The following is a 15,146-nucleotide window of genomic DNA, read 5'->3' as shown; positions in this document are numbered from 1 at the left end:
CTACTGGTCGGTCATGGCCAGGAAGCTTACATGATATCGGTCTATCTATCTCACTTACTATACAGTTACTCCCTTTGAAAGTAGGGGATGCAAGTCCATTTTAGCCTGCAATTCATAGGAAAAGACACTTCTCTCTCAGTCTATAGGCATACAATAGTTTCAGCTTTGCTACATTGATGTGATGTCATAATCAGGTTTAGCTCACAAGAGACTTGTCCACTACATAGCTGTCTCCTGTGTTACAGCATGAGCCAATTGTAAGAGGATGATATGCAAATATTGTAATGCACAAAAACAGTACATGCCATGCTAGATAAAAGCAAGGGGTGATACCCAAACTAAAAACGAGGCTATGCAATTGGTGTTTCTGGTTCTTTCTTATGCTCTCAAAATCAAGTGGTATATTTTTCACGCTACAATTGGATTCGGACTTTGATTCTCCATAACCTTGAGCAACGAATCTCTGAACCTGATAAAAACTTGCAATGTTCTCCCCGTCGGGGAATCGAACCCCAGTCTCCCGCGTGACAGGCGGGGATACTCACCACTCTACTAACGAGGACTAACTTCTTGAATCTGCAGGCAAAATTGGAGCTGAAAATACACCCAGAAACATGTCAGGGTGAGGTCTCGAGATGCGTCTGTGTCATTGGCCACAGAGATTATGTGCTACATGTTATCAAGCTAACATAAAACCCTAAATAAGAAGCAGATAAAAAGATTTATTTTTGTCTCAGCTGAAACAAAGACTACAATACCACTTTGCAAAAAAGATAGTCATTTCAATTAAAAACCTTTTTCTGTTATCCTCTACTGGTCGGTCATGGCCAGGAAGCTTACATGATATCGGTCTTTCTATCTCACTTACTATACAGTTACTCCCTTTGAAAGTAGGGGATGCAAGTCCATTTTAGCCTGCAATTCATAGGAAAAGACACTTCTCTCTTAGTCTATACTCTGTAGGCATACAATAGTTTCAGCTTTGCTACATTGATGTGATGTCATAATCAGGTTTAGCTCACAAGAGACTTGTCCACTACATAGCTGTCTCCTGTGTTACAGCATGAGCCAATTGTAAGAGGATGATATGCAAATATTGTAATGCACAAAAACAGTACATGCCATGCTAGATAAAAGCAAGGGGTGATACCCAAACTAAAAACGAGGCTATGCAATTGGTGTTTCTGGTTCTTTCTTATGCTCTCAAAATCAAGTGGTATATTTTTCACGCTACAATTGGATTCGGACTTTGATTCTCCATAACCTTGAGCAACGAATCTCTGAACATGATAAAAACTTGCAATGTTCTCCCCGTCGGGGAATCGAACCCCGGTCTTCCGCGTGACAGGCGGGGATACTCACCACTATACTAACGAGGACTAACTTCTTGGATCTGCAGGCAAAATTGGAGCTGAAAATACACCCAGAAACATGTCAGGGTGAGGTCTCGAGATGCGTCTGTGTCATTGGCCACAGAGATTATGTGCTACATGTTATCAAGCTAACATAAAACCCTAAATAAGAAGCAGATAAAAAGATTTATTTTTGTCTCAGCTGAAACAAAGACTACAATACCACTTTGCAAAAAAGATAGTTATTTCAATTAAAAACCTTTTTCTGTTATCCTCTACTGGTCGGTCATGGCCAGGAAGCTTACATGATATCGGTCTATCTATCTCACTTACTATACAGTTACTCCCTTTGAAAGTAGGGGATGCAAGTCCATTTTAGCCTGCAATTCATAGGAAAAGACACTTCTCTCTCAGTCTATACTCTGTAGGCATACAATAGTTTCAGCTTTGCTACATTGATGTGATGTCATAATTAGAGATGAGCGCCTGAAATTTTTCGGGTTTTGTGTTTTGGTTTTGGGTTCGGTTCCGCGGCCGTGTTTTGGGTTCGAACGCGTTTTGGCAAAACCTCACCGAATTATTTTTGTCGGATTCGGGTGTGTTTTGGATTCGGGTGTTTTTTTCCAAAAACACTAAAAAACAGCTTAAATCATAGAATTTGGGGGTCATTTTGATCCCAAAGTATTATTAACCTCAAAAACCATAATTTACACTCATTTTCAGTCTATTCTGAATACCTTACACCTCACAATATTATTTTTAGTCCTAAAATTTGCACCGAGGTCGCTGTGTGAGTAAGATAAGCGACCCTAGTGGCCGACACAAACACCGGGCCCATCTAGGAGTGGCACTGCAGTGTCACGCAGGATGTCCCTTCCAAAAAACCCTCCCCAAACAGCACATGACGCAAAGAAAAAAAGAGGCGCAATGAGGTAGCTGTGTGAGTAAGATTAGCGACCCTAGTGGCCGACACAAACACCGGGCCCATCTAGGAGTGGCACTGCAGTGTCACGCAGGATGGCCCTTCCAAAAAACCCTCCCCAAACAGCACATGACGCAAAGAAAAAAAGAGGCGCAATGAGGTAGCTGTGTGAGTAAGATTAGCGACCCTAGTGGCCGACACAAACACCGGGCCCATCTAGGAGTGGCACTGCAGTGTCACGCAGGATGGCCCTTCCAAAAAACCCTCCCCAAACAGCACATGACGCAAAGAAAAAAAGAGGCGCAATGAGGTAGCTGACTGTGTGAGTAAGATTAGCGACCCTAGTGGCCGACACAAACACCGGGCCCATCTAGGAGTGGCACTGCAGTGTCACGCAGGATGTCCCTTCCAAAAAACCCTCCCCAAACAGCACATGACGCAAAGAAAAAAAGAGGCGCAATGAGGTAGCTGTGTGAGTAAGATTAGCGACCCTAGTGGCCGACACAAACACTGGGCCCATCTAGGAGTGGCACTGCAGTGTCACGCAGGATGTCCCTTCCAAAAAACCCTCCCCAATCAGCACATGATGCAAAGAAAAAGAAAAGAAAAAAGAGGTGCAAGATGGAATTGTCCTTGGGCCCTCCCACCCACCCTTATGTTGTATAAACAAAACAGGACATGCACACTTTAACCAACCCATCATTTCAGTGACAGGGTCTGCCACACGACTGTGACTGATATGACGGGTTGGTTTGGACCCCCCCCCAAAAAGAAGCAATTAATCTCTCCTTGCACAAACTGGCTCTACAGAGGCAAGATGTCCACCTCATCTTCACCCTCCGATATATCACCGTGTACATCCCCCTCCTCACAGATTATCAATTCGTCCCCACTGGAATCCACCATCTCAGCTCCCTGTGTACTTTGTGGAGGCAATTGCTGCTGGTCAATGTCTCCGCGGAGGAATTGATTATGATTCATTTTAATGAACATCATCTTCTCCACATTTTCTGGATGTAACCTCGTACGCCGATTGCTGACAAGGTGAGCGGCGGCACTAAACACTCTTTCGGAGTACACACTTGTGGGAGGGCAACTTAGGTAGAATAAAGCCAGTTTGTGCAAGGGCCTCCAAATTGCCTCTTTTTCCTGCCAGTATAAGTACGGACTGTGTGACGTGCCTACTTGGATGCGGTCACTCATATAATCCTCCACCATTCTATCAATGTTGAGAGAATCATATGCAGTGACAGTAGACGACATGTCCGTAATCGTTGTCAGGTCCTTCAGTCCGGACCAGATGTCAGCATCAGCAGTCGCTCCAGACTGCCCTGCATCACCGCCAGCGGGTGGGCTCGGAATTCTGAGCCTTTTCCTCGCACCCCCAGTTGCGGGAGAATGTGAAGGAGGAGATGTTGACAGGTCGCGTTCCGCTTGACTTGACAATTTTGTCACCAGCAGGTCTTTCAACCCCAGCAGACCTGTGTCTGCCGGAAAGAGAGATCCAAGGTAGGCTTTAAATCTAGGATCGAGCACGGTGGCCAAAATGTAGTGCTCTGATTTCAACAGATTGACCACCCGTGAATCCTTGTTAAGCGAATTAAGGGCTGCATCCACAAGTCCCACATGCCTAGCGGAATCGCTCCGTGTTAGCTCCTTCTTCAATGCCTCCAGCTTCTTCTGCAAAAGCCTGATGAGGGGAATGACCTGACTCAGGCTGGCAGTGTCTGAACTGACTTCACGTGTGGCAAGTTCAAAGGGCATCAGAACCTTGCACAACGTTGAAATCATTCTCCACTGCACTTGAGACAGGTGCATTCCATCTCCTATATCGTGCTCAATTGTATAGGCTTGAATGGCCTTTTGCTGCTCCTCCAACCTCTGAAGCATATAGAGGGTTGAATTCCACCTCGTTACCACTTCTTGCTTCAGATGATGGCAGGGCAGGTTCAGTAGTTTTTGGTGGTGCTCCAGTCTTCTGTACGTGGTGCCTGTACGCCGAAAGTGTCCCGCAATTTTTCTGGCCACCGACAGCATCTCTTGCACGCCCCTGTCGTTTTTTAAAAAATTCTGCACCACCAAATTCAAGGTATGTGCAAAACATGGGACGTGCTGGAATTTGCCCATATTTAATGCACACACAATATTGCTGGCGTTGTCCGATGCCACAAATCCACAGGAGAGTCCAATTGGGGTAAGCCATTCCGCGATGATCTTCCTCAGTTGCCGTAAGAGGTTTTCAGCTGTGTGCGTATTCTGGAAAGCGGTGATACAAAGCGTAGCCTGCCTAGGAAAGAGTTGGCGTTTGCGAGATGCTGCTACTGGTGCCGCCGCTGCTGTTCTTGCGGCGGGAGTCCATACATCTACCCAGTGGGCTGTCACAGTCATATAGTCCTGACCCTGCCCTGCTCCACTTGTCCACATGTCCGTGGTTAAGTGGACATTGGGTACAGCTGCATTTTTTAGGACACTGGTGACTCTTTTTCTGAGGTCTGTGTACATTTTCGGTATCGCCTGCCTAGAGAAATGGAACCTAGATGGTATTTGGTACCGGGGACACAGTACCTCCAACAAGTCTCTAGTTGGCTCTGCAGTAATGATGGATACCGGAACCACGTTTCTCACCACCCAGGATGCCAAGGCCTCAGTTATCCGCTTTGCAGTAGGATGACTGCTGTGATATTTCATCTTCCTCGCAAAGGACTGTTGAACAGTCAATTGCTTACTGGAAGTAGTACAAGTGGGCTTACGACTTCCCCTCTAGGATGACCATCGACTCCCAGCGGCAACAACAGCAGCGCCAGCAGCAGTAGGCGTTACACGCAAGGATGCATCGGAGGAATCCCAGGCAGGAGAGGACTCATCAGACTTGCCAGTGACATGGCCTGCAGGACTATTGGCATTCCTGGGGAAGGAGGAAATTGACACTGAGGGAGTTGGTGGGGTGGTTTGCGTGAGCTTGGTTACAAGAGGAAGGGATTTACTGGTCAGTGGACTGCTTCCGCTGTCACCCAAAGTTTTTGAACTTGTCACTGACTTATTATGAATGCGCTGCAGGTGACGTATAAGGGAGGATGTTCCGAGGTGGTTAACGTCCTTACCCCTACTTATTACAGCTTGACAAAGGGAACACACGGCTTGACACCTGTTGTCCGCATTTCTGGTGAAATACCTCCACACCGAAGAGCTGATTTTTTTGGTATTTTCACCTGGCATGTCAACGGCCATATTCCTCCCACGGACAACAGGTGTCTCCCCGGGTGCCTGACTTAAACAAACCACCTCACCATCAGAATCCTTCTGGTCAATTTCCTCCCCAGCGCCAGCAACACCCATATCCTCCTCATCCTGGTGTACTTCAACACTGACATCTTCAATCTGACTATCAGGAACTGGACTGCGGGTGCTCCTTCCAGCACTTGCAGGGGGCATGCAAATAGTGGAAGGCGCATGCTCTTCACGTCCAGTGTTGGGAAGGTCAGGCATCGCAACCGACACAATTGGACTCTCCTTGTGGATTTGGGATTTCAAAGAACGCACAGTTCTTTGCGGTGCTTTTGCCAGCTTGAGTCTTTTCAGTTTTCTAGCGAGAGGCTGAGTGCTTCCATCCTCATGTGAAGCTGAACCACTAGCCATGAACATAGGCCAGGGCCTCAGCCGTTCCTTGCCACTCCGTGTGGTAAATGGCATATTGGCAAGTTTACGCTTCTCCTCCGACAATTTTATTTTAGGTTTTGGAGTCCTTTTTTTTCTGATATTTGGTGTTTTGGATTTGACATGCTCTGTACTATGACATTGGGCATCGGCCTTGGCAGACGACGTTGCTGGCATTTCATCGTCTCGGCCATGACTAGTGGCAGCAGCTTCAGCACGAGGTGGAAGTGGATCTTGATCTTTCCCTAATTTTGGAACCTCAACTTTTTTGTTCTCCATATTTTATAGGCAGAACTAAAAGGCACCTCAGGTAAACAATGGAGATGGATGGATTGGATACTAGTATACAATTATGGACGGACTGCCACGGTTAGGTGGTATAAAAAAACCACGGTTAGGTGGTATATATTGTAATACAATTATGGATGGACGGACTGCCTGCCGAGTGCCGACACAGAGGTAGCCACAGCCGTGAACTACCGCACTGTACACTGGTTGATAAAGAGATAGTAGTATACTCGTAACAACTAGTATGACTGACTATGACGGTATAAAGAATGAAAAAAAAACCACGGTTAGGTGGTATATATTGTAATACAATTATGGATGGACGGACTGCCTGCCGAGTTCCGACACAGAGGTAGCCACAGCCGTGAACTACCGCACTGTACACTGGTTGATAAAGAGATAGTAGTATACTCGTAACAACTAGTATGACTGACTATGACGGTATAAAGAATGAAAAAAAAAACACGGTTAGGTGGTATATATTATAATACAATTATGGATGGACGGACTGCCTGCCGACTGCCGACACAGAGGTAGCCACAGCCGTGAACTACCGCACTGTACACTGGTTGATAAAGAGATAGTAGTATACTCGTAACAACTAGTATGACACTATGACGGTATAAAGAATGAAAAAAAAACCACGGTTAGGTGGTATATATTATAATAATACAATTATGGATGGACGGACTGCCTGCCGAGTTCCGACACAGAGGTAGCCACAGCCGTGAACTACCGCACTGTACACTGGTTGATAAAGAGATAGTAGTATACTCGTAACAACTAGTATGACTGACTATGACGGTATAAAGAATGAAAAAAAAACCACGGTTAGGTGGTATATATTGTAATACAATTATGGATGGACGGACTGCCTGCCGAGTTCCGACACAGAGGTAGCCACAGCCGTGAACTACCGCACTGTACACTGGTTGATAAAGAGATAGTAGTATACTCGTAACAACTAGTATGACTGACTATGACGGTATAAAGAATGAAAAAAAAACCACGGTTAGGTGGTATATATTATAATACAATTATGGATGGACGGACTGCCTGCCGACTGCCGACACAGAGGTAGCCACAGCCGTGAACTACCGCACTGTACACTGGTTGATAAAGAGATAGTAGTATACTCGTAACAACTAGTATGACACTATGACGGTATAAAGAATGAAAAAAAAACCACGGTTAGGTGGTATATATTATAATAATACAATTATGGATGGACGGACTGCCTGCCGAGTTCCGACACAGAGGTAGCCACAGCCGTGAACTACCGCACTGTACACTGGTTGATAAAGAGATAGTAGTATACTCGTAACAACTAGTATGACTGACTATGACGGTATAAAGAATGAAAAAAAAACCACGGTTAGGTGGTATATATTGTAATACAATTATGGATGGACGGACTGCCTGCCGAGTTCCGACACAGAGGTAGCCACAGCCGTGAACTACCGCACTGTACACTGGTTGATAAAGAGATAGTAGTATACTCGTAACAACTAGTATGACTGACTATGACGGTATAAAGAATGAAAAAAAAACCACGGTTAGGTGGTATATATTATAATACAATTATGGATGGACGGACTGCCTGCCGACTGCCGACACAGAGGTAGCCACAGCCGTGAACTACCGCACTGTACACTGGTTGATAAAGAGATAGTAGTATACTCGTAACAACTAGTATGACACTATGACGGTATAAAGAATGAAAAAAAAACCACGGTTAGGTGGTATATATTATAATACAATTATGGATGGACGGACTGCCTGCCGACTGCCGACACAGAGGTAGCCACAGCCGTGAACTACCGCACTGTACACTGGTTGATAAAGAGATAGTAGTATACTCGTAACAACTAGTATGACACTATGACGGTATAAAGAATGAAAAAAAAACCACGGTTAGGTGGTATATATTATAATACAATTATGGATGGACGGACTGCCTGCCGAGTGCCGACACAGAGGTAGCCACAGCCGTGAACTACCGCACTGTACACTGGTTGATAAAGAGATAGTAGTATACTCGTAACAACTAGTATGACTGACTATGACGGTATAAAGAATGAAAAAAAAACCACGGTTAGGTGGTATATATTATAATACAATTATGGATGGACGGACTGCCTGCCGACTGCCGACACAGAGGTAGCCACAGCCGTGAACTACCGCACTGTACACTGGTTGATAAAGAGATAGTAGTATACTCGTAACAACTAGTATGACACTATGACGGTATAAAGAATGAAAAAAAAACCACGGTTAGGTGGTATATATTATAATACAATTATGGATGGACGGACTGCCTGCCGACTGCCGACACAGAGGTAGCCACAGCCGTGAACTACCGCACTGTACACTGGTTGATAAAGAGATAGTAGTATACTCGTAACAACTAGTATGACTGACTATGACGGTATAAAGAATGAAAAAAAAACCACGGTTAGGTGGTATATATTATAATAATACAATTATGGATGGACGGACTGCCTGCCGACTGCCGACACAGAGGTAGCCACAGCCGTGAACTACCGCACTGTACACTGGTTGATAAAGAGATAGTAGTATACTCGTAACAACTAGTATGACTATGACGACGGTATAAAGAAAGAAAAAAAAATACCACGGTTAGGTGGTATATAATTATACAATTATGGATGGACGGACTGCCTGCCGAGTGCCGACTGCCGACACAGAGGTAGCCACAGCCGTGAACTACCGCACTGTACTGTGTCTGCTGCTAATATAGACTGGTTGATAAAGAGATAGTATACAACAATATACTACTATACTGGTGGTCAGGCACTGGTCACCACTAGTCACACTGGCAGTGGCACTCCTGCAGCAAAAGTGTGCACTGTTTAATTTTAAATTAATATAATATTATGTACTCCTGGCTCCTGCTATAACAACCTGCAGTGCTCCCCAGTCTCCCCCACAATTATTATAAGCTTTTATACATTGATGTGCAGCACACTGGGCTGAGCTGAGTGCACACAGACTGAGTCACACTGTGTGACTGCTGTGTATCGTTTTTTTCAGGCAGAGAACGGATATAGCAGAGAACGGATATATTAAATAAAAGTTAACTTAACAACAACTGCACTGGTCACTGTGGTAAACTCTGTCTGCACAATCTCTCTCTCTCTCTTCTAATCTATTCTAATGGAGAGGACGCCAGCCACGTCCTCTCCCTATCAATCTCAATGCACGTGTGAAAATGGCGGCGACGCGCGGCTCCTTATATAGAATCCGAGTCTCGCGAGAATCCGACAGCGTCATGATGACGTTCGGGCGCGCTCGGGTTAACCGAGCAAGGTGGGAAGATCCGAGTCGCTCGGACCCGTGAAAAAAAAAGTGAAGTTCGTGCGGGTTCGGATTCAAAGAAACCGAACCCGCTCATCTCTAGTCATAATCAGGTTTAGCTCCCAAGAGACTTGTCCACTACATAGCTGTCTCCTGTGTTACAGCATGAGCCAATTGTAAGAGGATGATATGCAAATATTGTAATGCACAAAAACAGTACATGCCATGCTAGATAAAAGCAAGGGGTGATACCCAAACTAAAAATGAGGCTATGCAATTGGTGTTTCTGGTTCTTTCTTATGCTCTCAAAATCAAGTGGTATATTTTTCACGCTACAATTGGATTCGGACTTTGATTCTCCATAACCTTGATCAACGAATCTCTGAACCTGATAAATACTTGCAATGTTCTCCCCGTCGGGGAATCGAACCCCGGTCTCCCGCGTGACAGGCGGGGATACTCACCACTATACTAACGAGGACTAACTTCTTGAATCTGCAGGCAAAATTGGAGCTGAAAATACACCCAGAAACATGTCAGGGTGAGGTCTCGAGATGCGTCTGTGTCATTGGCCACAGAGATTATGTGCTACATGTTATCAAGCTAACATAAAACCCTAAATAAGAAGCAGATAAAAAGATTTATTTTTGTCTCAGCTGAAACAAAGACTACAATACCACTTTGCAAAAAAGATAGTCATTTCAATTAAAAACCTTTTTCTGTTATCCTCAACTGGTCGGTCATGGCCAGGAAGCTTACATGATATCGGTCTATCTATCTCACGTACTATACAGTTACTCCCTTTGAAAGTAGGGGATGCAAGTCCATTTTAGCCTGCAATTCATAGGAAAAGACTCTTCTCTCTCAGTCTATACTCTGTAGGCATACAATAGTTTCAGCTTTGCTACATTGATGTGATGTCATAATCAGGTTTAGCTCACAAGAGACTTGTCCACTACATAGCTGTCTCCTGTGTTACAGCATGAGCCAATTGTAAGAGGATGATACGCAAATATTGTAATGCACAAAAACAGTACATGCCATGCTAGATAAAAGCAAGGGGTGATACCCAAACTAAAAATGAGGCTATGCAATTGGTGTTTCTGGTTCTTTCTTATGCTCTCAAAATCAAGTGGTATATTTTTCACGCTACAATTGGATTCGGACTTTGATTCTCCATAACCTTGAGCAACGAATCTCTGAACCTGATAAAAACTTGCAATGTTCTCCCCGTCGGGGAATCGAACCCCGGTCTCCCGTGTGACAGGTGGGGATACTCACCACTATACTAACGAGGACTAACTTCTTGAATCTGCAGGCAAAATTGGAGCTGAAAATACACCCAGAAACATGTCAGGGTGAGGTCTCGAGATGCGTCTGTGTCATTGGCCACAGAGATTATGTGCTACATGTTATCAAGCTAACATAAAACCCTAAATAAGAAGCAGATAAAAAGATTTATTTTTGTCTCAGCTGAAACAAAGACTACAATACCACTTTGCAAAAAAGATAGTCATTTCAATTAAAAACCTTTTTCTGTTATCCTCTACTGGTCGGTCATGGCCAGGAAGCTTACATGATATCGGTCTTTCTATCTCACTTACTATACAGTTACTCCCTTTGAAAGTAGGGGATGCAAGTCCATTTTAGCCTGCAATTCATAGGAAAAGACACTTCTCTCTTAGTCTATACTCTGTAGGCATACAATAGTTTCAGCTTTGCTACATTGATGTGATGTCATAATCAGGTTTAGCTCACAAGAGACTTGTCCACTACATAGCTGTCTCCTGTGTTACAGCATGAGCCAATTGTAAGAGGATGATATGCAAATATTGTAATGCACAAAAACAGTACATACCATGCTAGATAAAAGCAAGGGGTGATACCCAAACTAAAAACGAGGCTATGCAATTGGTGTTTCTGGTTCTTTCTTATGCTCTCAAAATCAAGTGGTATATTTTTCACACTACAATTGGATTCGGACTTTGATTCTCCATAACCTTGAGCAGCGAATCTCTGAACATGATAAAAACTTGCAATGTTCTCCCCGTCGGGGAATCGAACCCCGGTCTCCCGCGTGACAGGCGGGGATACTCACCACTATACTAACGAGGACTAACTTCTTGGATCTGCAGGCAAAATTGGAGCTGAAAATACACCCAGAAACATGTCAGGGTGAGGTCTCGAGATGCGTCTGTGTCATTGGCCACAGAGATTATGTGCTACATGTTATCAAGCTAACATAAAACCCTAAATAAGAAGCAGATAAAAAGATTTATTTTTGTCTCAGCTGAAACAAAGACTACAATACCACTTTGCAAAAAAGATAGTTATTTCAATTAAAAACCTTTTTCTGTTATCCTCTACTGGTCGGTCATGGCCAGGAAGCTTACATGATATCGGTCTATCTATCTCACTTACTATACAGTTACTCCCTTTGAAAGTAGGGGATGCAAGTCCATTTTAGCCTGCAATTCATAGGAAAAGACACTTCTCTCTCAGTCTATACTCTGTAGGCATACAATAGTTTCAGCTTTGCTACATTGATGTGATGTCATAATCAGGTTTAGCTCACAAGAGACTTGTCCACTACATAGCTGTCTCCTGTGTTACAGCATGAGCCAATTGTAAGAGGATGATATGCAAATATTGTAATGCACAAAAACAGTACATGCCATGCTAGATAAAAGCAAGGGGTGATACCCAAACTAAAAATGAGGCTATGCAATTGGTGTTTCTGGTTCTTTCTTATGCTCTCAAAATCAAGTGGTATATTTTTCACGCTACAATTGGATTCGGACTTTGATTCTCCATAACCTTGAGCAACGAATCTCTGAACCTGATAAAAACTTGCAATGTTCTCCCCGTCGGGGAATCGAACCCCGGTCTCCCGCGTGACAGGCGGGGATACTCACCACTATACTAACGAGGACTAACTTCTTGAATCTGCAGGCAAAATTGGAGCTGAAAATACACCCAGAAACATGTCAGGGTGAGGTCTCGAGATGCGTCTGTGTCATTGGCCACAGAGATTATGTGCTACATGTTATCAAGCTAACATAAAACCCTAAATAAGAAGCAGATAAAAAGATTTATTTTTGTCTCAGCTGAAACAAAGACTACAATACCACTTTGCAAAAAAGATAGTCATTTCAATTAAAAACCTTTTTCTGTTATCCTCTACTGGTCGGTCATGGCCAGGAAGCTTACATGATATCGGTATATCTATCTCACTTACTATACAGTTACTCCCTTTGAAAGTAGGGGATGCAAGTCCATTTTAGCCTGCAATTCATAGGAAAAGACTCTTCTCTCTCAGTCTATACTCTGTAGGCATACAATAGTTTCAACTTTGCTACATTGATGTGATGTCATAATCAGGTTTAGCTCACAAGAGACTTGTCCACTACATAGCTGTCTCCTGTGTTACAGCATGAGCCAATTGTAAGAGGATGATATGCAAATATTGTAATGCACAAAAACAGTACATGCCATGCTAGATAAAAGCAAGGGGTGATACCCAAACTAAAAATGAGGCTATGCAATTGGTGTTTCTGGTTCTTTCTTATGCTCTCAAAATCAAGTGGTATATTTTTCACGCTACAATTGGATTCGGACTTTGATTCTCCATAACCTTGAGCAACGAATCTCTGAACCTGATAAAAACTTGCAATGTTCTCCCCGTCGGGGAATCGAACCCCGGTCTCCCGCGTGACAGGCGGGGATACTCACCACTATACTAACGAGGACTAACTTCTTGAATCTGCAGGCAAAATTGGAGCTGAAAATACACCCAGAAACATGTCAGGGTGAGGTCTCGAGATGCGTCTGTGTCATTGGCCACAGAGATTATGTGCTACATGTTATCAAGCTAACATAAAACCCTAAATAAGAAGCAGATAAAAAGATTTATTTTTGTCTCAGCTGAAAAAAAGACTACAATACCACTTTGCAAAAAAGATAGTCATTTCAATTAAAAACCTTTTTCTGTTATCCTCTACTGGTCGGTCATGGCCAGGAAGCTTACATGATATCGGTCTATCTATCTCACTTACTATACAGTTACTCCCTTTGAAAGTAGGGGATGCAAGTCCATTTTAGCCTGCAATTCATAGGAAAAGACACTTCTCTCTCAGTCTATACTCTGTAGGCATACAATAGTTTCAGCTTTGCTACATTGATGTGATGTCATAATCAGGTTTAGCTCACAAGAGACTTGTCCACTACATAGCTGTCTCCTGTGTTACAGCATGAGCCAATTGTAAGAGGATGATATGCAAATATTGTAATGCACAAAAACAGTACATGCCATGCTAGATAAAAGCAAGGGGTGATACCCAAACTAAAAATGAGGCTATGCAATTGGTGTTTCTGGTTCTTTCTTATGCTCTCAAAATCAAGTGGTATATTTTTCACGCTACAATTGGATTCGGACTTTGATTCTCCATAACCTTGAGCAACGAATCTCTGAACCTGATAAAAACTTGCAATGTTCTCCCCGTCGGGGAATCGAACCCCGGTCTCCCGCGTGACAGGCGGGGATACTCACCACTATACTAACGAGGACTAACTTCTTGAATCTGCAGGCAAAATTGGAGCTGAAAATACACCCAGAAACATGTCAGGGTGAGGTCTCGAGATGCGTCTGTGTCATTGGCCACAGAGATTATGTGCTACATGTTATCAAGCTAACATAAAACCCTAAATAAGAAGCAGATAAAAAGATTTATTTTTGTCTCAGCTGAAATAAAGACTACAATACCACTTTGCAAAAAAGATAGTCATTTCAATTAAAAACCTTTTTCTGTTATCCTCTACTGGTCGGTCATGGCTAGGAAGCTTACATGATATCGGTCTATCTATCTCACTTACTATACAGTTACTCCCTTTGAAAGTAGGGGATGCAAGTCCATTTTAGCCTGCAATTCATAGGAAAAGACACTTCTCTCTCAATCTATACTCTGTAGGCATACAATAGTTTCAGCTTTGCTACATTGATGTGATGTCATAATCAGGTTTAGCTCACAAGAGACTTGTCCACTACATAGCTGTCTCCTGTGTTACAGCATGAGCCAATTGTAAGAGGATGATATGCAAATATTGTAATGCACAAAAACAGTACATGCCATGCTAGATAAAAGCAAGGGGTGATACCCAAACTAAAAATGAGGCTATGCAATTGGTGTTTCTGGTTCTTTCTTATGCTCTCAAAATCAAGTGGTATATTTTTCACGCTACAATTGGATTCGGACTTTGATTCTCCATAACCTTGAGCAACGAATCTCTGAACCTGATAAAAACTTGCAATGTTCTCCCCGTCGGGGAATCGAACCCCGGTCTCCCGCGTGACAGGCGGTGATACTCACCACTATACTAACGAGGACTAACTTCTTGAATCTGCAGGCAAAATTGGAGCTGAAAATACACCCAGAAACATGTCAGGGTGAGGTCTCGAGATGCGTCTGTGTCATTGGCCACAGAGATTATGTGCTACATGTTATCAAGCTAACATAAAACCCTAAATAAGAAGCAGATAAAAAGATTTATTTTTGTCTCAGCTGAAACAAAGACTACAATACCACTTTGCAAAAAAGATAGTCATTTCAATTAAA

The 15,146-nt window shown here is 43.4% G+C and overlaps 7 non-coding genes across 7 annotated transcripts; all 7 read right to left on the bottom strand.

The window, feature by feature from the left end:
• Window positions 1–1,307: 1,307 nt before the first annotated feature.
• TRNAD-GUC (transfer RNA aspartic acid (anticodon GUC)) lies at window positions 1,308–1,379 on the bottom strand. The gene has a single exon. It is a non-coding gene; the product is annotated as a tRNA-Asp (tRNA).
• An 8,564-nt stretch (window positions 1,380–9,943) lies between these two features.
• On the bottom strand, window positions 9,944–10,015 carry TRNAD-GUC (transfer RNA aspartic acid (anticodon GUC)). Its single transcript has one exon. It is a non-coding gene; the product is annotated as a tRNA-Asp (tRNA).
• Window positions 10,016–11,577: 1,562 nt separating this feature from the next.
• Window positions 11,578–11,649, bottom strand: TRNAD-GUC (transfer RNA aspartic acid (anticodon GUC)). The gene has a single exon. It is a non-coding gene; the product is annotated as a tRNA-Asp (tRNA).
• A 745-nt stretch (window positions 11,650–12,394) lies between these two features.
• Window positions 12,395–12,466, bottom strand: TRNAD-GUC (transfer RNA aspartic acid (anticodon GUC)). The gene has a single exon. It is a non-coding gene; the product is annotated as a tRNA-Asp (tRNA).
• A 745-nt stretch (window positions 12,467–13,211) lies between these two features.
• On the bottom strand, window positions 13,212–13,283 carry TRNAD-GUC (transfer RNA aspartic acid (anticodon GUC)). Its single transcript has one exon. It is a non-coding gene; the product is annotated as a tRNA-Asp (tRNA).
• A 745-nt stretch (window positions 13,284–14,028) lies between these two features.
• Window positions 14,029–14,100, bottom strand: TRNAD-GUC (transfer RNA aspartic acid (anticodon GUC)). Its single transcript has one exon. It is a non-coding gene; the product is annotated as a tRNA-Asp (tRNA).
• Window positions 14,101–14,845: 745 nt separating this feature from the next.
• TRNAD-GUC (transfer RNA aspartic acid (anticodon GUC)) lies at window positions 14,846–14,917 on the bottom strand. Its single transcript has one exon. It is a non-coding gene; the product is annotated as a tRNA-Asp (tRNA).
• Window positions 14,918–15,146: the final 229 nt, after the last annotated feature.

This window comes from Pseudophryne corroboree, unplaced genomic scaffold (assembly GCF_028390025.1).
Source record: "Pseudophryne corroboree isolate aPseCor3 unplaced genomic scaffold, aPseCor3.hap2 scaffold_1109, whole genome shotgun sequence".
Classification (NCBI taxonomy): Eukaryota; Metazoa; Chordata; class Amphibia; order Anura; family Myobatrachidae; genus Pseudophryne; species Pseudophryne corroboree.
Note: the sequence above shows the minus strand (reverse complement) of the source record. Positions and strands in the feature narration are given on the sequence as shown.